Source organism: Castanea sativa, chromosome 2, assembly GCF_040712315.1.
Source record: "Castanea sativa cultivar Marrone di Chiusa Pesio chromosome 2, ASM4071231v1".
NCBI lineage: Eukaryota > Viridiplantae > Streptophyta > Magnoliopsida > Fagales > Fagaceae > Castanea > Castanea sativa.
Genome location: NC_134014.1, coordinates 52556319 through 52579886, shown reverse-complemented (window position 1 = coordinate 52579886; position 23568 = coordinate 52556319). Strand labels below are relative to the sequence as shown.

At 39.9% G+C, this 23568-nt stretch overlaps 1 long non-coding RNA gene and 1 pseudogene across 1 annotated transcript; both read right to left on the bottom strand.

Annotated features, from left to right (window-relative positions):
* Positions 1–2083: 2083 nt before the first annotated feature.
* On the bottom strand, positions 2084–7818 carry LOC142626417 (3-dehydroquinate synthase, chloroplastic-like; annotated as a pseudogene).
* Positions 7819–7890: 72 nt separating this feature from the next.
* On the bottom strand, positions 7891–8509 carry LOC142626419 (uncharacterized). Its single transcript, XR_012842502.1, has 2 exons — positions 8187–8509; positions 7891–8064 (listed from the first exon to the last, which is right to left on the bottom strand). It is a non-coding gene; the product is annotated as an uncharacterized LOC142626419 (long non-coding RNA).
* Positions 8510–23568: the final 15059 nt, after the last annotated feature.

Genomic DNA, 23568 nt, shown 5'->3' with positions numbered 1-23568 from the left:
AAGGGGAACAATCATACAAATAATTTATAAAAAAAAAATTATTGTGTTATGAATTGGGCTAGGAAAATAGGCACACGCTCTTGAACCGGAAATTCCTTAATCGATTAGTTAAAAAAATGAGGGTGCAGTAAAATCGATTTTATACAAGGTCGATTGTGAGAGTTTGGCCCTGGACTTTGAAAGTTTGATAGCAACTGAATTTCTGTAGCGTATTGTCATGGCCCCTTATCAAGATTTTTTATAGCTACCAAAATGTCAGCCCTTAGCAGTGCTGTTTGCCAAGGTTAGCAATGGCATACGCTCTTGTCTAATTAATTATTTATCTGCATGTGCTTGGTGTTCTATTATTGGTGACTTTAAAATTGAGAATATTTTCTATCGTAGGAGAACCTTCAAGCAGCCATTGACTGTCTTGTGGTTTAATGAGTCTCTTGATAACACAATAATAGTTACTTCAATTCAAATGAACGTCCTAAAGCTGAATCTGTCCCCTCCCATTAGGTAATTGCATAAAAATGGATTGAAGGGCCAAAGTTGACTGAAGAAAAAATGGACCAAATCGGCTCGAAGTAGAGCCAATAGGACCGAAATAGGATCAAAGTGGATAGAATGGACAGAATGGACCGAATATGACCAAAGTGGACTGAATAAGACTGTAGTGGATATAATGGACTGAATAGGACCATTGTGGACCGAATAAAACTAAAGTAGACAGAACAAGACTGTAGTGCATATAATGGACAAGATAGGACCAGTGTGGACCGGATAGGACCATAGTAAACTGAATAGAATCGAATGGACCTAATAGGACCAATGTAGATTGAATAGGACCAAAGTTGACAGAAAAGACCGAATTAGACCGAAGTGGACCTACTAAAATCAAAGTTGACTGAATAGAACCGAATGGACTGAATACGACTATAGTGGACCGAATATGAGCAATGTGGACTAAATAGAACTGAATGGACTGAATAGGACTAATGTAGACTGAATAGGACCAAATTTGACAGAATAGATCAAATAGGACCGAATAAGAGCCATGTGAACTGAATAGACCCAAATGGACACCAAAGTTGATAAAATAGATCGAATAGGACCGAAGTGGACCGAATAAGAGCAATGTAGACTGAATAGAACAAAATGGACCGAATAGGACCAATATATACCGAATAGGACCGAAGTGACGGAATAAGAGCAATGTGGACTGAATAAAACCTAATGGACAAAATTGACTGAATAGGACTGAATTGAACCAAAATAGACCGAATAGGATTGAAGTACACAACATAAAAAATAATAAATAAATAAAAACACATTTGTATTGGTAAAATTTGGTTTAAAAATCAGATAAATAAAATAATGATTTTGCGGAGCCTTTAAAGTGAGGAAATAAATAAATAAATAAATAAATATATATATATATATGATATTAAGTTTTATTTATTCCTTTAGTTAGTCGAGTTATAGATTATAGAAGTTGAACTATATTGCCGTTTTTCATTAATGATTTTAATAATTCTTAAAAATGTAACAATTACTACTATCTTTATATATATATATATATATTTTTTTTTTTCTTTAAAAAAAATATTAATAATAATAACAAAAGTAGAATCTTATGATCTCAATCCGAATTTCAAGATAGGTGCACGAAAAAGAATGTCTTGATGTTAGAAGTAGAAGTGTAGAACCAACCCAAATGATTTGATAAAAAATACCATAACCAAAACCAGAAATGGGAAGTTTCTTTTTTCTTTCACGTCTCTTAACCTTCAATCTTACCTCTCTTGCTTATCCAATAACTGGTTGCTAACTTGCTATCAACTTGTAGTGAAATTCAATCAAGTCACATTATTATCCCTCCTTATGTACGGACATATCCAATTGATATACTAAAAGCAAGTTACCCTGAAAATAACTTGAAACCTTGAAAATTGCATTCAAGTCCATCATATCTACTAAGGAAAACAATCTAATTTATAGCCATGAGTTTTTCATATCAATTTCATGCTCACCATCAGAAACAAACGCTGGACAAGATAACTAGAATTGAAACTGTGACATGAAAGGAGTAAATCAGAAAACTATATAAAAAAAAATTATATAAATACCTAGGGATGAATTATTGAGCATGCCACAAATTTTAAAATTACAGCTTGGTAAGAGCACTTGCCAACAGAATTTAGGCAGACCAAGGGCCAAGTCATCCAAAGTACATAAAAAATAATAGACATAATACACAATGAGAGAGATGTGGTACAAAATTTGCACACTACGAAGAAAAGTCAACTTCAGATCTCAAGGATAAAATGAGCTTTTACCCTTATTTTTTAAAATATTTAGCAAAATGTCCCTGTTTTAAAACTATATAGGTGTATGTTTCTGTTTTGAAACTCGATTTTCTTAAAATCGAGTTTCGGAGTAGAACTCGAGTTCATGGAACTCGAGTTCCTTGAAAATTTTCAAGTGGAACTCGAGTTCATGTAACTCGAGTTCCATAATTTTTTTTTTTTTTTTTTAAAGTTTGTTTGCCTATAACTCGATTTTCTACAAATCGAGTTTTACATTGAAACTCGATTTTGAGAAAATCGAGTTTCAAAACGGGGACACATGCCTATATAGTTTCAAAACAGGGACATTGTGCTAGATATTTTAAAAAATAAGGGTAGAAGCCCACTATCTCCCAGATCTCAAATCAGGACTAAACAAATGCACGGAGTGTTTCATCCTGGGTCTTTCTATCATAATCACCTGTAAAAACAGAATTGCCTAGAGGACCTTTTAGAAGGACGAGCCTTAGTAGTCCATCAGCTACCTTCTTATCAAGCTGCCAACCAGAAGAATACAGAGACATTAAGAATGAGTGAAAAAAAATGTTTGAACTTCAATGTATAGTGGCAGCCTCATTATCTTACAGCCATAACAGACTTGAACATCTCCACAGTCATCATTTCAGGAGGGGTAGTAGGCAACTTTAGCCCGTTGCAGAATGTTGTGAACTCGCTTCACAATAGAATCATCAATCCAACCAAGGCGATGTGACATGTCAACAGCCATGACCTGAAAATTGCCACACAACCTCCTTTAACATAACTGTGACACATACGAAAGAGGAATGCCTGGTAAGAAAAGAGGCTAAATAGCATACCATACCAACTGCAACAGCTTCTCCATGGAACCATTGCCCATAGCCAAATGAAGTTTCTATTGCCTGAAAAGACATGTCACAATATAAGGAGTTAATCAAAAGGGGCTATTTCTGGCAGGGAAATTGAAGAATCCAATATTGAGTCCCTTATAACAGTACGATTAAATATAAATTTCAAACAATTTAAAAAAGAAAATAATTTTGTGTGTGTTCAAACTTCAAACTTTAAAGTAAAATGATAAACTTTACATGCTGGAATTCACATCTTAACAATAGTTGTACATTTGCAGAAATTACACAAAGCAGAGACAGTCTACCACGATGGCAACCCTAGCATGTCAGTCGGATGACTCCAAGCAAAGGTTAATACAAACTACTAAAGAAATAATAACAAAAAAACCTCTTAGATAAGATTTCACCTAAGCAAGTATTCAACATAAATTGTGGTCAATAATTAGCACAAGAAACAACAGCCTAACCACATATATCTATAATAACTGAGAACCATTCACTACTTGCCCAGGATAAATAATTGAGCCAGCATCATCCAGAAAAACTGACATGGACAAAAGTAGAAAATAAATAATAATTAACTTATGAAACTTCAATAATAGGACAGAGGTACGTAAATGTTAAACAGATTATCATCATTAATTTGATATTGAGAAAGATTTAAAATCATACTCTAGAAAGTTTATATAAATGTCGGTGGAATGAACATTAACTCCATCTATCTTTTCACTAACAAATCTTTTTTTTTTGGGTAAGGGGGGGGGGGGGGGGGGTGTGCATGAGGCAAAGGCGAACTGAACCAACTAATAACCAACATATACATGCTTTGCGCTAGTGCATCAAGTTCTACTGATTCAGGAAACTGCACCAACAGCGTACAGAAGTATTGACCTAAGACAAGTACTAACTTTAGAGCCATGGATCCTAATAAAGCATGGAATACTCATGAGAGCTTCTAAGTGGTCAGACTTGATAAAAATCCACTACAAAATATATACCACTTTATGTTTCATACTTCTTCATGTTCACTCCAGTGAATTGTAGTTGCATAACTCATATTTAGTAAGAATTAAATGTTGCCATAAACTTTTAATTAGAAAAATCACTTCACCTACACAAGACTTGCAAAGCACAAAATTTGCAGTCATCCAAGCTATAATGAATGAAATTAACTGCATAAACTCAAAACTCACGTGGCCAAATGTATGACCAAAGTTCAGTGTTGCCCTCAGTCCACCTTCCTTCTCGTCCAAGGACACAACCTCAGCCTTGTTTTCACATGATCGCTTTATAGCATAAGTGAGTGCACTTGGATCCCTGCAATGGACCAACCAATTGTACTCATGCATGATGTTCCATCCAAATTGAGTAAAAAAAACATAATAATTGCATGAATGAGTTAGCATGGCCATGTATATAAAAATAGCCAGTAATACAGAGAGAAAGGACATAATAAGCCAAAAGTGCAATAAAGCTACATTCTGATTGTGGAAGTTTTTTGATAAATATTCCAAAAGGCCCAAAAAATCAACCAATATTTATAACAAGTTATATAAATGTTCCGTGTCCCAAGATATGTTTCATCTTCATTTTCATGAAAATAATCAACAAGTCAATGCAGTGCACTAGGTCGGAAATTTATTCAAAAAAATTTCTTCTATGGCTTTTATTATACCTAGCCATTAATGCCTCCATATTCTTCTCCTGCCACTCAAAAAATTCAGCATCCCTGACAAGCCCACACTTTATAACCCCTGCAAGCCCTGATCCCAATTCCCTATCTGGTAATGTGTTTAACGTGTCTGTGTCTATAAGTACACATTGAGGTTGGTAAAAAGTACCAATCAAGTTCTTCCCAAGGCGGTGGTTTAGCGCAGTTTTGCCACCAACAGAGGAATCCACCTGGGAAAAAAAAAATCAAAACATCAAAGGAATGTGTGTGGGGGGGAAGGGGTTAAGTCCAAATAAGTGGACTGAACAGAGAAATAATCAAATAAATGTTAGGAATGAGAAACATTGTCATACGTGTGTAATGGATTTAAAATAAATTAGCAGACCTGTGCCATCACCGTCGTAGGAATCTGAATGAAATTAACGCCACGGAGGAAAGAGGCAGCAGCATAGCCACACATGTCACCAATCACACCACCTCCTAAGGCAACAAATGTACAACGCCTATCCAACCGCGACTCAATGGCCTTGTCAAAGACTTTCATAAGTGTATCCTATCAGATCAAACACGCACTTACTTTTAATGCAAAGTCAATTATACCACAAACACAAAAAAGTTAATTTTAAACCTTAAAAGATACCCACCATGCATGGGCGGAGCTGTTATTGGACTAGGGGGGCAATGGCCCCCCCCCCCTATTTTTTTTATAAAAATATTATTATATTAATAGGTACTAAGTTTAACAATTTTGTTCAATAAAATTACACTTTGCCCCCCTTAATAATGCCATTAATTCTTTTGAGAGTAATCTTATAGCCAAAACGTTTTTACAATGTTTATACAAACTATTAAGGTAGCAAATTCTTATTAGTTCGTACACTTGCATAACTTTTTATATATCAATAACCACTTATTACATTAGCAATTTGTAAAAATTTTGTAGTTTTAGCATTTTTCACCTTTTAAAGGACATAAAAAATTAATAGATTAAATCTAAAACAAAATATAAAAACTCAAAAAAATTAGCTTAACAACAAAAATTACCAATATAATAAAACTAAAAAAATTAAGTCCAATCAATATATTTTACCCAGAACAAACTACTTGGCCATTTAAAAAAATTTTAACAAAAATCCTTAGTAGTAAAAAAATAGACTCAAGGGTCGGAGCCACCGCACACAGCTAGCAGCAAAGTCGCCCCCCCTAACTCCAAGTCCTGGCTCCGTCCCTGCCACCATGTACTTGTACTTCTCACCATCCGGTAAAATCACACTCTCCACAGAAACATTAGGGTTCCCCTTAGTTAAAGCTTCAACAACTTTATCCAGGTAGAGTGGTGCAACTGTGCTATTGGTGACCACAAGTACTCTCTTCCCAAGAACATGCCTACCACATAACAATCAACTTATTATTGACCAATCCGATAAAGTAAACCACAAGCATGTCTATAAATACCTAAGAAGCACGGAAACTTGAAAAACTCTGAATGGGTATTCTCAGTATGTAAGGAGAAAAAAATACTTTATTTTGAAAATAATTCCTTCAATCTTAGATATGTTTTTAAATATTTTGATAGTTGTTATCTAGGATGCACAAACACTTTATTTGGGGTGCAATACCCGTGTCATAACGGTATCCTATCTGTCGTATCATGTTACAATTTTTCAAAAATTAATCATATCGTCATATCGTATTGTGTCCGTGCATCTTAGGTTGTTTATTTTGAAAACTTATAAATAAACATGAAATATGCCTATAAATAAATAAAATTGCCTATAATATCCTAATTTTTCAAGAATTGTCATGTACTCCGTGTTTGTGTCTGTGTTTGTGCTTCATAGATAAATACTAAGAAATCAAATCTGAATTATGAGTCTCATGTGCCAAAAGTTTTAAATTTTAACCTATGCTACATTATTTACTCTTTAGTGTCTAAGAAATCTAATAATAATAATTCAACACGTGATATGGAACATTTTGGTCACTCATTTACAGAAACCGAATCAAGTTTTGAACAAAGCTAGCAAATAAAAGATGATTCAAAATTAGAGAGTGCAATCACACCAGTTCGTGGATAGTCTTCTAAATACAAAAAGTGCTCAATTTTGCACATTTTAACCCAAAACCCCCCACATCAGTCTTTGTAAAAATGTCTAAATATACACAATGGTCTTGTAAATAAACAGTAACCGTGCATATATACACAGTTACTATTTACCATGTAAATTTTTTTATTCTTTTTTCTCTCTCATCACTCTCTTTTTCTTATTTCCTTTCTAACCTCACTCTCACGGTTACTGTTCATAGGGTTAAAGAAATGAATATTTTATTTGAATAAATGTGTATAATAGACAAACTTATATGAATGTTTTGTAAAAATGAATGTGTAAAATAGAAAAGGTAAGTTTTAGATATTTTTGCAGGTATGATGATGCGGATGCTCTTAGGGTTAAAAAAAATTCACATGCAAAATCAAAACAAAACGAATAAAAGTGAAAAAGAGTAAAATTTGACTGGAAGTTTACTTCTGGAGAAGGTGAGGTTGATCGAGGAGTCCGGATCCGATGTAAATCGAGTAGCTCCGGTTGCCCAAATCCACGTCCACGATAGTCGGGGCATTAGAATCCGTTTTAGCCGCCGATTCCATAACCTGAGCGAAACTCGCGCAAATCCTCGACCTAACTCGGCTCGCGCTCGACACGGAGTTCACTCCCCGATTCGAACTCAACTCGATCGAACTCGGGGAAACGAAGGAAGAGCAGAGCGAGACCGAGTTAGGACTCTGAACGCGGAGAAAGGAATCGGAGGAGTTGTTGGTTTTACTAAGAGATGTTGGTTTGGAGGAGAGAGAAATAGCGACCGAGATAGCGGTGGAAGCCATGGAGTATTCAGGTTTAGGTTGGAGTTCGAGTATGGGCAGGGGCGGAGCCACTTGGTCCCCCCAAAATTTTTCAAATTTCCTCTAGAGTTGGTAAAAAATTACATTGCCCCCCCCCCCCCAAAGTTAAGATCCGGCCCCCCTAGATTTTTAGTCCAATAAAACTTCAAACTCAACAAAAAAAACTTGGCCCACAAATCTGGCTGTTCATAGCCTTATTCAATTAATTACCACAAATCTTGGCCCACATCCAGCCCCATCAGCCAGAGCCAGCCCTAATTGCCAAACCAAACAAAATTATCATTTTCTAACCATTGCACTTCCAGCCCAGCCCGAATCCAAAGTCTAAAATACCTAATTAAACACAAGCAAAAACATTCAATCCTCACCGTCTGAAAGAAATCAATCCTCACCGTCTAAACAATTAAAAGAGAGAACAAACAAATGAACAATCAATCTTCACGCCTTAGCCTCACCTTACGCCTCTGCCTGACCTTAGTTTTTTACCTTCTTAGTTCACGCCTCCAACTCAATAGTGTCACGCTCACCGGCTCACGCCTCTGCTGCCTGACTGCCTCAAAAACGCCGCTGCCTCCACCAGCTCACCGTGACGCCGCTGCCCTGCCTCAAGGTATCTCATTCATTCTTTACTTGACTTCTCTGATCTCTCTCTTTTTCTCTACAAGACTACAACTGAAGTGCAGGTGCTAAACTAAATACCGATACTGTATCAGTATTTAGTTCAGCACCTGTGATACTTGAATAGAAATATGAAAATAATGAAATATCAAGAGGTCAAGGATATGTTTCAATGTTTGTGATTTCCCTTTCCCAGCAAAGATATTTATAATTATTACTTTGTCCAAGTTTTTTGTCTTTTTGTGTTTGTTGTATTCTTTATTATTTGATTCATCATCCATTGACTTTGAGACTTAGACCAACCTTTTCTTTTCCCTTTTGGCTTTTGTGCGTGTTGTTTGTCTTGTCCCTTAAGTGGGGGCCGGGTGGGGCTTGCTGGCTAAGGCTGGCTTGCATTGTGTAACACAAAGTAAATTATTAAAAATAAAAAAAAAATAAAAAAATATATGGAAGGAAATTGAAGTAGTGGGCCATGAGTCTGTCACAGAGCTAAGTATTTGGTTAATTGGTTTATGTTGTTTGTTTTATTGTCTATACTTTTGATTGATTTGTTTTATTATTCATCTCTCCCAAGTTAGTTTATTATTTGTTGAATTGATTTTTTTTGGGATTAAAATTAGGTGTCAAATAATGAGCAAACGACAAACAATTGATGCGTTCTTTAAGAAAAAAGATATTAGTCATTCAGAACTTAGGACTTCTGTAGAAACATATATTGATACTTCAATGCCCAATGAGCATCTCTCCAAATGTTCAAGAATTGAATCTAAAGAGATAGACCGTGATCCAGGATCACGTAAACAAATATATGAATTCCCTGTCAACAAACAAGATGAAATTCGACGTGCTTATCTCATAGCCGGTCCATATCAACCTGAAGACATAAAGTATCCATACAAAGGACCGGAAAATCATCGCCGGTGTTTACAACCCGGCCCCCTCAAGTAATTATTCCTGGCTACGCCCCTGGGTATGGGCTAAAGATAGAGGGTGAGAGAGAAGTGATGATTATGGTTGAGTGTGGATGTGACATTGTGAGTGTTAGGAATTGGGATTTTGTTGAAGAAGAGATAAAGAAGAGAGAGAGATGTGGGGATTGGTGAGGCGGGCGAGTGGTTAAGGACGCTGCGAGTCGGGCTAGTAGGGTAAAGCAGCAGAAATGAAGGAAAGATGTAAGTCTGGTTTGAAGAAGAACGTTGCCAAGCTTGAATCAAAAGAAGCTTAAGTATGGTTAAAGAAGATTATTGCTGCAATATTAAAGAGTTAAATAGAAGCGTGTGAGTTGCACGTGAGAATGAATGATCAATTAGTTAGCAGTAGAGTGACACTTGTCATAAGCTTATTGGAAGAGAAAAATTAGGAAATTTTGTTAGAGTTTGTTAGAGGTTTTCCCGCGTTTTTCTTCTTCTTTCTAATCTGTAACTTCTAGTATAAATAGGTATTGATATGTGTAAATTAGTTAGTCGTTTGTAATACATAGATTGAGCAATAAAGTTTTCTCTCTTTCACTCAGAATTTTCTCTCTGTTTCCTCTCGAAGCTTCTTGAATTCTGTGTTTTTCTTTCTTGATTTGAAGCTTGTTGTTTTAGATTGTGATTTTAACAGGGTATTAGAGCTTTAAACAAGATCAAATCATATTGTTTTTTTCCTTTCTTTGATTGATTTATCTAGAATTTTCATCTTTGCATTTCTTCAAAGCTTCGAAGCTCTGTTAATGGCGTCCTCTGAAGAAGCTTCAAACAATCAATCTTCTTCTACTGAGAAGGAAGATTCTGTCAATCCATTCTTTCTTAGTAGCAGTGATAACAACACAGTTCAACTTGTATCACAGAAATTGGTTGGAGGAAAGAACTATTTTCCATGGGCCAGATCGATGATCATTTCACTCAAAGCCAAACGCAAGATTGGATTCATTGATGACACAATACCAGAGCCAAATCCAAATTCAGCATAGTACATCTTATGGACTCGTTGTAACATGATAGTTCTAAGTTGGATTATCAATTCAGTCTCGCCTAACATTGGTTCTAACATTATGTATACAGATAATGCTAGAGTAATTTGGCTTGATTTGTGTCATAGATTTTCTCAGAAAAAGAGGACCTAGAATTTACGAGCTTCAGAAGGAATCTGCCTACTTGGTACAAGGTCAATGCTCTGTGGAGGATTATTATACAAAATTCAAGGCTTTGGTTGATGAGTTGGCTAACTATCAGTCTATTCCTCTTTGTAAGTGCCCTTGCACTTGTGGAGCTCAAAGACTCACCTCTGATCTTCATGATCATGATCAAGTGATAAGGTTCTTGATGGGGTTGAATGACTCCTATTCAGCTATTAGAGGTCAAATTTTGCTATATGAGCCTCTACCTGATATCAACAAAGTTCTTTCTTTGATCTTGCAAGAGTAGAAACAAAGAAGCTTCAAGAATGGAGAATTTTCTAGTCCTGTTACAGCTCATCCCATTGAAGCCACAGCTTTGTATTCCAATGCAAATTCTGGTCCAAAACACAGTCATACCAATAAAGGAAATTTCAAGAAGGAATGACCTATTTGCACTCACGTGGGAAGTCAGGGCATACAGTGGACAAGTGCTATAGGTCACATGGTTTTCCTCTAGGATTTAATTTCAGAAACAAATCCATGGCAAATCAAGTTTCTTGCAACCAATTGGCAGGTTTTGGGGCTGTTAATCTTGCTCAAATTGGTGAAGAATCCATGGTTTCAACTCCACAGTGTCCAATCTCCAAGTCTCAATGTGAACAGCTTTTAGCCTTCTTGAATTCACAATCTGTTGGTGAGATTGCTCAGCACACAACTTTAACATCACAGCAATCAGCTAGCTTGACTACTGCCGGAGCAAGCACTTCACAGCCTTTGGCCGCGGGTCGGGTCTAGGTATGTAAAAACCTGGCCCAAACCCGACCCATTGCCATTCCAACTCGGCCATGGGTATGACATGTGGCACAATTACCTTATTGGAATTCATGTACCCCACAATAGCCCTCAAAACTTTGATTTTTTCCTCCTATTCGAGGAGAAAAATGGGGTTTTGACTTTGGATAATTAATTCAACACGTTTCTTTGACTTCCACACGTGAGACGCCGCTTCGCGTGTCTCGTAATTGTTCTTGACGGTTTGGAGTCCGCGATGTTTCATTAAATGCTCTAGGCGACGCTTTGTTCCCCACATCCTACAATGATATGGGGATCCTACGACTAGCATTTCCCCTCGAATTTTGGGCAGGATAACTCCCACCCAATTCCACTTCCTATATAAGGCGCCTAGGGGGTTCATTTCTTCCACTTTACAAATCCACAAACTCTCAAGACTTCCTAAACTCTCAAGCTTCCAAGACTCCCTAAATCTTCAAACTCTCGAGAAGCTCCTGCAGTGTCCTTTGCCCTTATTTTCGTAAGTCTTTCGTTTTTAGGCTATTTTCTCCTCGACCAGTCTCCTCAGCCTTCTACTTTCTACTTCTTCTTCACAAATATTTTCTTCGCCCCTCTTTAGTCTGCTCTGATGGGTAGGTTTGCCCACCTAGTAAATTTTTCCACTGGTATGGAGGGAGTTTCCCTACAGTACTGCGCTCCGGGCCAGTGGCTTACCCATAGGAATGAAGGGGAGGTCGTCATTCCCATGATCGCCTTCATCGAAGGGGGAATGACACTCCCAATGGGTAGCGTAACTAGGGACTACATAATCACCCATAGGCTATGCCCCCACCAATGCGCACCCAATCTCTTTAGAGTCTTAGGTAGCGTCAATGCTCTCAACGAGCAAATAAGGTTAAGACTCACCTGGCATGACGTTGTTTGGATGTACGAGTGCCATTTGCTCGATGACTCGAGGTATTACCTTAAGTCTAGGTCCCTAGTTGTTAGGCCTGTCTCATGTCTTCCCAAGTCCAAAAAGGGCATGAAAGACGACTACCTAATCACCTTTGGTGAATAGCACGACGGTCTTCACTGCCCAACCCGGGAAGGAGAGTCAGGTGGGGTGCCCTAGGTTTAGGTCCCTTAACACGGGATTTAGTTTTTTGGTTCGCTCTTTTCTTTCTTTCTTTCACTTTGTTCTCTTTTAACTAAGGGTTCATCTTTCTAACCTAGATTTTGATTCTCGGCTATTTTCGCAGATAAAAGGCACGTAGCTGCCAACATTAACTTTGTCAACGTTGCGGACCTTAACAAGGTGCTGAGAGCTGAAGTGTTCATGAGTAAAGATAGACAACTGAGAGCTATCCACCTCATCCTCGACTTCATGCCCTTATCCCACAATTTCAGGAGGTGGGCCACGTGATTAGAGCAGGTGATCCTTGGCTAGCTCAGATAGACGTCTCGGTGCTCGGTTTTTTAGCTCGAGAAGACATTGTGCAAGTTGATTAGCCTTCCTAACGTGCTCCCTCTGAAACAACGGCTCCGAGAGAAGAGACTGCTTCGTTACGCTTGTCACTCAAGGAAGAAATAGACCAATTCCAACTCGAGGAAGAGGGGGAGGAGCAGGGAGATCTTGTTATTCATATCTCGGACGCAGAGGACGAGTTTGACAGACTTTCAGGTGTTCACACCTCAGACCTCGTAGTTGCACGTATAGATAGCAGCTCCGAGGAAGAAGAAGAAGGGATGGCTTTGAACAGGAAAAGGGGTTTGCAAGATCTCCTTGCAGATGGGGCCAAGGGGCCGACATCCAAGGACGCTTCGGGGTCCCAGCCTCCTCTTGCTCTCCCCCTTCTCTTCTTCCTACAATTAACTTGCTCCTCATGCCCAACCTGAAGAAGAAAAGGAAGGAGAAGGAGGAAGCCGAGAAGGGGGAAGTGGTCTGCCAAAAAGAGCAGAAGCAGCAAAAGACGATAAAGGGCCAAAGGCGGGCCTCCTCGGTAGAGAGCAGGAAGGACCAGGATGTGGCCGAGGTGTGCCATCAGAACCCCACCTGAAGCCTTCGGCTGGAGCTGGACGGGGCACCCATTCCCCGGAACTCCACCATCAGGGAGTTCTAGAAAGGGCACGCCCACTATTTGGCTGAGGCCTTGGAGCAGCCCCTCCTTCTACCTAGGGACATGGCTGTGTTGAAGAACATAAGGCAACCAAACCTCTTTCTGTCCCTAAAGAGAGATTTAGCTCTGGTAAGTTCCTCGGTATGCCTTACTAACATCATGTTAGGTTATCTTTTTTTTTTTTTTTTTAATAGCGTACTTGTCTGTTGCTTCTGTGCAGGTCATCCAGGAGGTGTTTACTGCTGAGGAATGGGTGAAGGATGCCTGAAATGAAGCTAGGGTCGAGACCAACCTCCGCCTTGAGACCAGCAAGGCCTTGGGAGCCACTGAGTAGAGGAACCAAGAGCTCACCATAAAGCTGACTGCGGAGGAGAGGGCGTGGAAGAGTGCTGAGGCCGGTCTAAAGAATGCCCAGGACCTGGTTGAAGATCAACGCAAAAACCTTTATCATACTGAGATAAAGCTGGCCACAGCGAAACAGCAAGTCTTGGAGCTGAAGGCAGGGCTGGAGAAAGCAAAGGAAGTTGCTTGGTCGACCAAGGAAACTGCGGAGGCTTCGAAGCAATCGTCCTATGACCTTGAGGTGCAAGAGGCCGAGGTCCGTTTAGCAGACGAGCTGACCGAGGTCTGCAGGGACTATTATCAAGTGGTATGGATGGAGGCCCTCAACCTGGCAAAAGTCCCTGCTGACTCAGAGTTGAGGAAGGCTGAGAATGTCTACTACCCTTCGGACATCCGTGAGGTTCCAGTTGCACTCCCACCTCCCGTTGTCCTTAAACCAACCTCCTCAGAGCAGCCCCCTACCACCCAGGCCTCTCTTCCCCCTTCCGAGGTCTCCAAAGGGCCTGGCCAAGCTGGTGACCAAGGCCAGGGGGTTGAGATGGCTAAGGATAAAGGCAAGGAGGTCAAACCCCTGTCAGAGGCCAATGGTCCAAAGGCCGCTCTTAAGCTTAAGGATGTAGCTCCTAAGGCCAAAGATGCCACCCCCAAGGCAAAGGAGGCTGATCCAAAGGCCACCGACACTCCTCTCTCCCAGCCGGGCAGCAAAGAAGACCCTCCTCCTAAGTCCAAGGCATAGTTTATGATCTTTTTTTTTTTACATGTAATTTTCCTTAGTTATGGCAATTTTGCCACTGCTTATGATGTATCTTTACTTTACTTAATGAAGAGACTTCAATTTTCACTTTATGGACCTTTCTTTTTTCTTGTATATTTATCTTTGGTTGGCTATAACTATTGTTTTGCCCCTGCTGAGCCTTTAAATTGATGATGCTGAACACCCTTACTTTAACAAAAGCTAATGGTAATGATTTGTTGTTAACTCAAATAAATCAAACCCATGTTAACAATGAGAAAAAATGACTATGTGTCAGTACTGAAAACTGTGTAATTAAGAGGGAGGTCTAAGTCTTCAGAGATAAGCAAAGCACTTAGTAGGAAAAGAGTACCTTACTTTAAGAGTACTTTAATGTACCCTCAAAATCCTTTAACCAAGGCCCAGGGTGAGTCCTTGTTTTCATGTGATGGTGGATATGCCAAGGTCTCATCCTTGGTGAGTTCTTTAAGTGTTAATTTCCCCAAGACATGTGATCCGAGGAATCGGCATATCCCAAGTTCTGTTCAATACTTAAATAAATAACCAAGAATATAAGTTTACCCAAGGCATGTGATCCGAGGAGCCAGGCATAACCAAGGTTCTGTTTAATATTCACATAAGTAATGGAGAGTATTAATTTACCCAAGGCATGTGGTCGGAGGGACTAGACATAACCAATGTTTTGTTTAACACTTAAACAAATAACCCAGAATATTAATTTACCCAAGGCATGTGGTCTAAGGAGTTAGGCATAATCAAGGTTCTGTTTAATATTCACATAAGTAATGGAGAGTGTTAATTTACCCAAAGCATGTGATCCGAGGGACCAAACATAACCAAGATTCTGTTTAACACTTAAACAAATAACCAGGAATATTAATTTACCCAAGGCATGTGGTCTGAGGAGCCAAGCATAACCAAGGTTCTGTTTAATATTCACATAAGTAATGAAGAGTGTTAATTTATCCAAGGCATGTGGTTTGAGGGGCTAAACATAACCAAGGTTCTGTTTAACATTTAAACAAATAACCTAGAATATTAATTTACCCAAGGCATATGGTCCGAGGAGCCAGGTATAACCAAGGTTCTGTTGAATATTCACAAAAGAGACAACACATAATGCTAGAAAGAAAAACATGGTAGAGCTGCCTTTCATTAATAATAATACCTTCGCAGGTTATTTACATTCCAAGGGTGGGGTACAACTTTTTCGTCCAAGTCCTCTAGGAAGTATGTCCCTATCCCCGCTATCAAGGTGATATGATACGACCCTTCCCAATTGGGCCCTAGCTTTCCCCATGTTGGGTTTTTTGTAGTGTCCACAACCTTTCTCAATACCAAGTCCCTAAGGGCTAATTGCCTAAGCTTCACGCTTGAGTCATACTCCTATTTGAGCTTCTGCTGATAATATGCCAGTTGAACTATGGCATTTTCCCTCCGTTCCTCAATTAAATCCAAACTCTTCTCCAATAGGCTGTCATTGCTGTTTGGGGTGAACGAGTTTGTCCTCAGCGTTGGAAATCTAAACTCCAAAGGGATCATGACCTCAGCCCCATAGGTTATTGAAAAGGGTGTCTCCCTTGTTGACCTACGAGGGGTAGTCTGATGTGTCCAAAGAACATGTGGCAGCTCTTTCACCCATCTACCATTTGCGTCATCCAGCCTCTTCTTGAGTCCACTCGCTATGACCTTATTGACAGCCTCAGCTTATCCATTTTCCTGTAGATAAGCAGGGGTGGAGTACCTATTCTTGATGCCCAAATCACAACAATACCTCCTAAAGGCTTTGCTATCAAACTGAAGACCAATGTTTGAGACGAGGGTGTGAGGGATCCCAAGCCAAGTGACAATATTCTTCCACCCGAATCTCTTAGCGTCCACACCTCTAATGTTGGCGAGGGGCTCAACTTCAACCCACTTGGTGAAGTAATCCGTGCCGACCAACAGACACCTTCTATTTCCTGCTTCTTTAGGGAAGGGTCCTACAATGTCAAAGCCCCACTGGGCGAAAGGTCAGGGGCTAGACAAAGGATTGAGGACACCCTCTGGCTAATGAATATTTGGGGCATACCTTTGACATTGGTCACTCTTCTTCACGTAATCCTGTGCCTCATTTTGCATGTTTGGCTACCAGTATCCTTGGGTAAGGGCCTTGTGAGATAGTGACCTACCCCTATGTGACTTTCACAAATCCCTTCGTGCAACTCCTCCAGGCATAGCAAATGTGGCCCTAAAAAGGAGTGCTTGTATAACTTTTGGTCCTCGGACAGCCAAAAACGATGAGCCCTTCTTCGCACCTTGTTAGCCTCCCCCTTTTCCTCGGGCAAGATGTCGTCTTTAAGGAATAGGACAATAGGATCCATCCAACTAGGTCCCACCCTTAGTTAATGAATCTGGACCTTCTCCCTCTTCACCTCGGCAAGGCTGCATAGCTCCTCGACCAAGATGACCCAAGGTAGACCTTGCGCCGAGGAGGTCGCAAGAGTGGCAAGGGAATCAGCATGTGTATTTTTGCTTCTAGGGATTTGGTGTAAGGAGAAAGAGTCAAATTCTGACTGCAAGTGCCTAGCCTGGTTCAGGTACTCTTGCATTCTCACATCCCTAGCTTCTAGTTCTCCCTTTACTTATCCTACAACCAACCTCAAATTTGAAAACATCTCCACTATTCTTCCTCCCATTTTCTGAACCATGGCCATTCCCACCAACAAAGCCTCGTACTCAGCCTCATTGTTTGTGGTCGAGAAGCTTAGTCTTAAGGATTTCTCAATGATGATCTTCTCAGGAGATACCACAACTAGCCCCACTCCCGATCCCCTCTTATTGGTTATGCAATCAACATACACCTTCCAAGATGGCGATTCTTGTAAGGAAATCGTGCCAATTGATTTTTCATCCATGCCCAACTTTTCATTGTTTTCTTCTAACAAAGGTTCAGCGAATGTATTTAATATTGAAGGCTCCCAGGATCGTTGCCCATTTTGCTACCCTCCCTGTGTAATCAACTTTCTAAAGTAATGATCGGAGAGGGATTTGGGTTAGAATCACAACAGTGTGAGCCTGGAAGTAATGTGAGAGCTTCTGTGTAGCATGCACTACTACCAAGATGGCATTCTTTAAGGGTAAATAACGAATCTCTGTCTCATACAGTGATTTGCTCACATAATAAACTGGTCTCTGCACCCCATCATCAATCTATACCAGTACCAGACTCATCGCGTGTGAGGTCACAACAATGTAAGCGAATAAAACCTCCTCCTCCTCGGGCTTAGACATAATAGGTGGCCGAGAGAGATATTCCTTCAGTTGCTAGAAGGCTGAGGAACACTCCTCTATCCATTCGAATCCCTTCCACTTATGTAACAATTAGAAGAAGGACCTACATTTGTCTGCTGACCGAGAAATGAAACAATTCAAAGCGGCAATCATTCCTTTCAACTTTTGGACCTCTTTAGGGTTCCGAGGAGGCCGCAAGTCGTTAATGGCTTTAATCTGATTCGGGTCAACTTCGATTCCACGGTGGGTAGCCATATAACCCAGAATTTTGCCGGAGCCCACACCAAAAGAACACTTAGTGACATTAAAGGGCAGTTTATGTTTCCTTAATATTCCAAAAATATCTCCAAGGTCATTTATGTGCTCAAAATCCACCTTAATTTTACCACCATATCATCTATGTAGACCTTAATATTTTTGCCTAATTGCAGTTTGAACATCCGGGTCATCATCCTTTGATAAGTAGACCTCACATTCTTCAGCCTAAAGGGCATCACTTTGTAATGATAGTTCCCTGTGGGCGTAATGAAGGAAGTCTTCTCCTAATCACCCAGAGCCAATGATATCTAGTGATATCTCTAGAAGGCGTCCAAGAAGCTCATCCAAGGATGGCCAGCTGTTGCATCCACCAGATGATCTATCCGAGGCAAGGGAAAAGGATCCTTTGGGCAAGCCTTATTTAAATCCATGAAGTCCACACCCACCCGCCATTTACTATTTTTCTTTTTCACCACCACTGTGTTGGCCAACCACTCGGGGTAGAACACCTCCTTTATGGCCCCAGCCCATTTAAGCTTGAGCACTTCATCCTTGACAACATCAGAATGTTCCTTAGATGATCATCGTGGTGGTTGCCTTTTGGGGATGATAGATGAATTGACATTTAAATGGTGACAAATGAAGTCCGGATCTACCCTAGGGGCCTCGTAAGCGCTCTATGCAAATACATCAATATTCTTTCTAAGAAAACCTATTAACTTTTCCTTCTCCCGAGGAGGCAGCTGGACTCCGACTTGAAAGAACTTCTCCTTATCGTCTCCAATGACAATTCTTTCCAATTTTTCGCATTTTGCCCCTTCCACTACTACGTCCGTGGATAATACCAGCTCCTTTAATTGCTACAAATCCCGCTTGGTAGAGGCCGAGGACTCACCCCCAGTCTAATGTCTAATAGTAGTCACTAAGCATTGCCTAGCCATAGAATGGCTCCCCACCAGCTCCTTGACCTGGCCTCCAGATGGATATTTCACCTTCAAATGCAGGGTGGAAGAGAAGGCTCCCATGGCATGAAGTCAAGGCCTCACGACAATGGCAGTGTAAGGTGAGTACTCGTCTACCACGATAAAATCCACCTCCACTACTTCTGATCATGCCTGCATAGGTTGCCTAATTTGACCCCTTGGGATAACGGTCTTCCCATCAAAACCCACTAAAGGGGAGCTGTAAGAGGTTAAGTCCTCCGGTCTCAGCCTGAGCCCCCTGTATAAATCAGGGTGCATGATTTCTGCACCGTTGCCCTAATTTACTAGCACCATCTTCACATCGTATCCCCTAATCCTCAGGGTAACCACCAAGGCATCATCATGAGGTTGTGAGTATCTAACTTTATCCTCGTCGGAAAATCTTAGGGTTGGTTGGACCTCTACTTCGCTTCTCTTAGGATCAGGAATCAGGTCCTTGGTTAATGGCCGCTCTATAGACATCACCTTGGATGGAAAGGAGCCAGTCCTTCCTGAGCAGCAAGGATCATGCTAATTGTACCTAGCGAGGGTCTTGAAGAAGCATCTCTTTGCGCTCTCGACCCAGTCTGACTGCCTTGCCCACTAGGCTGATACAAAAATTGCTTTAACTTCCCTATTTTAACTAATTGCTCCAACTGGCTCCACAATGTCCTGCAATCTTCAGTAGTGTGCCCCCGCTCTTGGTGGTATTGGCAGTGAAGGCTTTGGTTGCGCCTTATGGGGTCTCCTCCCATCTTGTTCGGCCATTGAAAGTATGGCTCATTCTTGATTTTCTCAAAGATTTGGTGTACTGGCTCTTGGAACACCGTACTGACTACTTGAGGGGTAGTAGACCCAGAATGCCCCGTAAAATCTCTCTGAGGTTAATTATCATTGTACCTATCCGACTAGAAATCCTTTCTATCCTAAAGGACTACTTTAGCTTTCCCCTTACCCTGTTACTAGTCCTCTTTGACCAGCTTATATTTATCAATATGGTCCATGAGCTAACGCACACTCCTAACTGGTTTTCTGGTCAAAGACTTTCTCAAATCATGCTCGGCGAGCAAGCCGACCTTGAAAGTCCTTATAGCCATGTCATCAAAGTTCCCATTTATCTCGTTGAACATCTCCTAGTACCTGTCAGAATACGTTTTCAAAGTCTCCCCCTCTCGCATGGTCATAAACAGCAGGAAATTCGAGGGCCGATGAACTTTACTACAAGTCATGAAACAAGAGCCAAAGGCTCTTGTAAGCTCCTTGAGGGATTTGATATAGCCTCCCTTCAGATTGCCAAACCAGCTCATCGCCACAAGCCCCTAAACTAGACGGGAACACCTTGCACATCAAGGTCTCATTCTTTGAGTGGACAACCATTCTCTGGTTGAAGTGGTTAACATGCTCCACGGGGTCTGTCCGACCATTATATATGGTGAATGTTGGTTGAATGAACCGCCGAGGAAGTCTTCCTGCTTCTATCTTAAGGGTAAAAGGTGACTTGGAAATTTGGCTTAGTGCCCTGCTCATGGCATCGTTGCCCAGGCCTTTATAAGACTGGCCCTTCCCTCTCCGCCTATTATGGCGCTTCTCGTCATATGAAAAAGACTCTCTAGAAGGAATCCTTAACTTGGGCCGGTATCTATCATCACTATTTTCACCAAAAGAGTGTTTAGGACTAGAAGGAGTTCCTTTACGTTGCTTGTGGCGTAATCTTCTTTGCAAATGGTCTATCTCTCGATGCAGGCTCCTAGTGTTCTCTTTGCGAGATGTGGCTCCCACCTCGAGACTGATTCCTGCTAGTTTGAGTAGTGTGTACACTAATTTCACGATCTCTCCTACGCTCAAGGTTGAGGAAATGATCCTGGCACTGGGAGCTAACAGATTCTTCCTAGTCCGAGACCTGGCTCCACCATAGCTAAACGCTTACCTCACCGAAGCTCAAGCAATTCTCATAGACGGCGCCAATTGTAAGGGCGGGCTTTGGTCCTTAAGCCCAAAAGATGAATGGATTAAGGCTCAAAGAGCCTAATGCAATGAATTTGTAGAGAGTGGGCTTAAAAGCTAGGCTTTAATGGATCCAAGGATGCGTACAATGAATCGAAGATAGCAAGAGAGTAAAGAAGAACAAGCTTTTATGCAAAAGAAATCCTTCCTCGACAAAGTCCGAGGAGAATGATTTTGGAATATATTTCTTTTAGACTTGGATATTATTACAGTTCGAGTTACTATAGTATTTCCTCCACAGATTTTTCGATCCTTTGTCCCTAGAGGGTCTCTTTAGATGATCTTGGCCCTCCATTTATTGATCATCCAAGCCACTACTTGAGTGCTTGTCCCATCAGACACCTCCCTAAATCCCTTGTGAGTTGTGGCAGCCAATGCAACACTATTTGGGGGTTTTCCCCACATAAATGTGGTCAGGAGGTTTGGTGTGATGCATTAAATATGGTGGCAGCCACCATCCCTTTAGTCATGTCAGTGCTAATCCCTTTTCCCAAATTCTTCCTCTATAGTACGTCCTCCCCTGGTGAATTGCTATTGACGTGGCCTTAATGTCCGAGGGTGTGGCCTCCTTAGCATGATAATGGCCCATCTCGGCCATGGGTATGACACATGATGTAATTACTTTATTGGAATTCCTGTACCCACAATAAATATTTTTTTTTTATCAATTATAACTATAAATTTTAAATTTAGAATTAATGACTAGAAGCATTTTAATAGTTACATTGGGAAATTAGTTGTTCATCCCTAAAGTCCCTAACCATTTTACCCCAAAAAAAAAGTCTCATTTTATTTATATTTACTTAAATTGCATATTTTATATTTGGATAAAATTTGCATTTCATTTACAATTATTATAATTTATGTGCTTCAAAGATCTACAAATATGTCGACAAGAGTTTTATAACTCAACTAGCATCTTTTGGTCTAACAAAAATATCTCTCAACTATTGAATTATTTTATAAAATTTTTTTTAAAAATTGTTAAGCATTTTAGATTAGTTGAAATGGTCTTGTACATCAACCCAACAAAACTTGTTTATTGAGTGTGTTATATAGGTAGTGTTATATTAACCCGTTTAATGAACAAGTTGTATTATAACCTTATTGATATGCTTTGACACAATGATCAAATAAATTGTGTCGGATAGAACCCATTTAGTCAAATACATTTACCTTAACATGATATGAACATGACCTGATAATACAAAGTACCACCCTTACAAAGAGCTAAGGGGAAATAATATATAAAATAAAATATATTGTGTTATGAATTGGACTGAGAAAATAAGCGTATGTTCTTGAACTGAAAATTCCTTAATCGATTAGTTAAAAACATGAGGATGCAGTAAAATCGATTCTGTACAAGGCCGATTGTGGGAGCTTGTCTCTGGACATAGAAAGTTTGATAGTAACTGAATTTCTGTAGCGTATTGTCATGGCCCTCGACCAAGATTTTTATAGTTACCAAAATGTCAGCCTTTAGCAGTGCTGTTTGCTAGGGTTAGCAATTGCATACACTCTTGTCTAATTAATTATTTAATTATTTATCTGCATGTGTTGGTGTCTTATCATTCGTGACTTTAAAATTGAGAATATTTTTGTTCGTAGGAGAACTTTCAAGCTAAGTTGCACCGACACGGACACGGGGTACAGCAATTTTTGAAAAATAAGGATTCGACACGGGGTGGACACGGCAATTAAATAATTAATTAAATTTTATATTTAGACATATTTTTTAAATATTTTTAGACATAAAATACGTTTATGTCTAGAATTTAAATTATATAAGAACTACAAATAAGTAAACTAACATCCAAAGTAGTATAATAATACGCATAAAATGTTTAGAGTACAAACCACCTACAATATTTAACTTTAATAAATAAATAAAACTATAGCAGGACACACAAAAACAAAAATCACTAAATTCATAATAAACATTATAATTTATAAGGCAAAAGGTTGAGTAAAGAAACAAATATATATATATATATATATGTATGTGTGTATATATATATATATATATATATATATATATATATATATATATATATATAATACACACACAATATAACACAGTGACTGTGAGAGTGGGATTAAAAAAAAAAACGCGTTATAAGTAACACTAACAGTAGACCCATTCACCCAAAGCATATCTGAGAGAGAGAGAGAGAGAGAGAGAGAGAGAGAGAGAGAGAGAGAGAGAGAGAGAGAGAGAGAGAGAGAGAGAGAGAGAAGAGAAGAGGTCGAACTTGTCCACGCCAAGAGAGAGAGAGATCGAGAGGGACAAAGGACACAGCGTCGACGGCGACTATCTATGGAGCTTGCTGATCGGCCCGATCTAGCACCGGCGAGGGACAGAGGACAGCGAGTAGAGGCCAGTGGGAGGGTTGAGCTATGGGTTTCAACTTTCACAGTAATGACTTCTTAGACTCTAAGCTTTTTGTTTTAGGGTATATCACAAAATCAATGATAATGATTTGTCCATCTGTCAAAATCTGTGATTTTCTGTGTTTTTTTTTTCCACTGCTGGTGTGTCCACTGTGTTGACGCTGCATCGGAGAAGTGAATTTTTTTTTTTTGACACCGATTGGACACCGGAGTCCGGCGAGTCTTACCAGTACTTCGCCA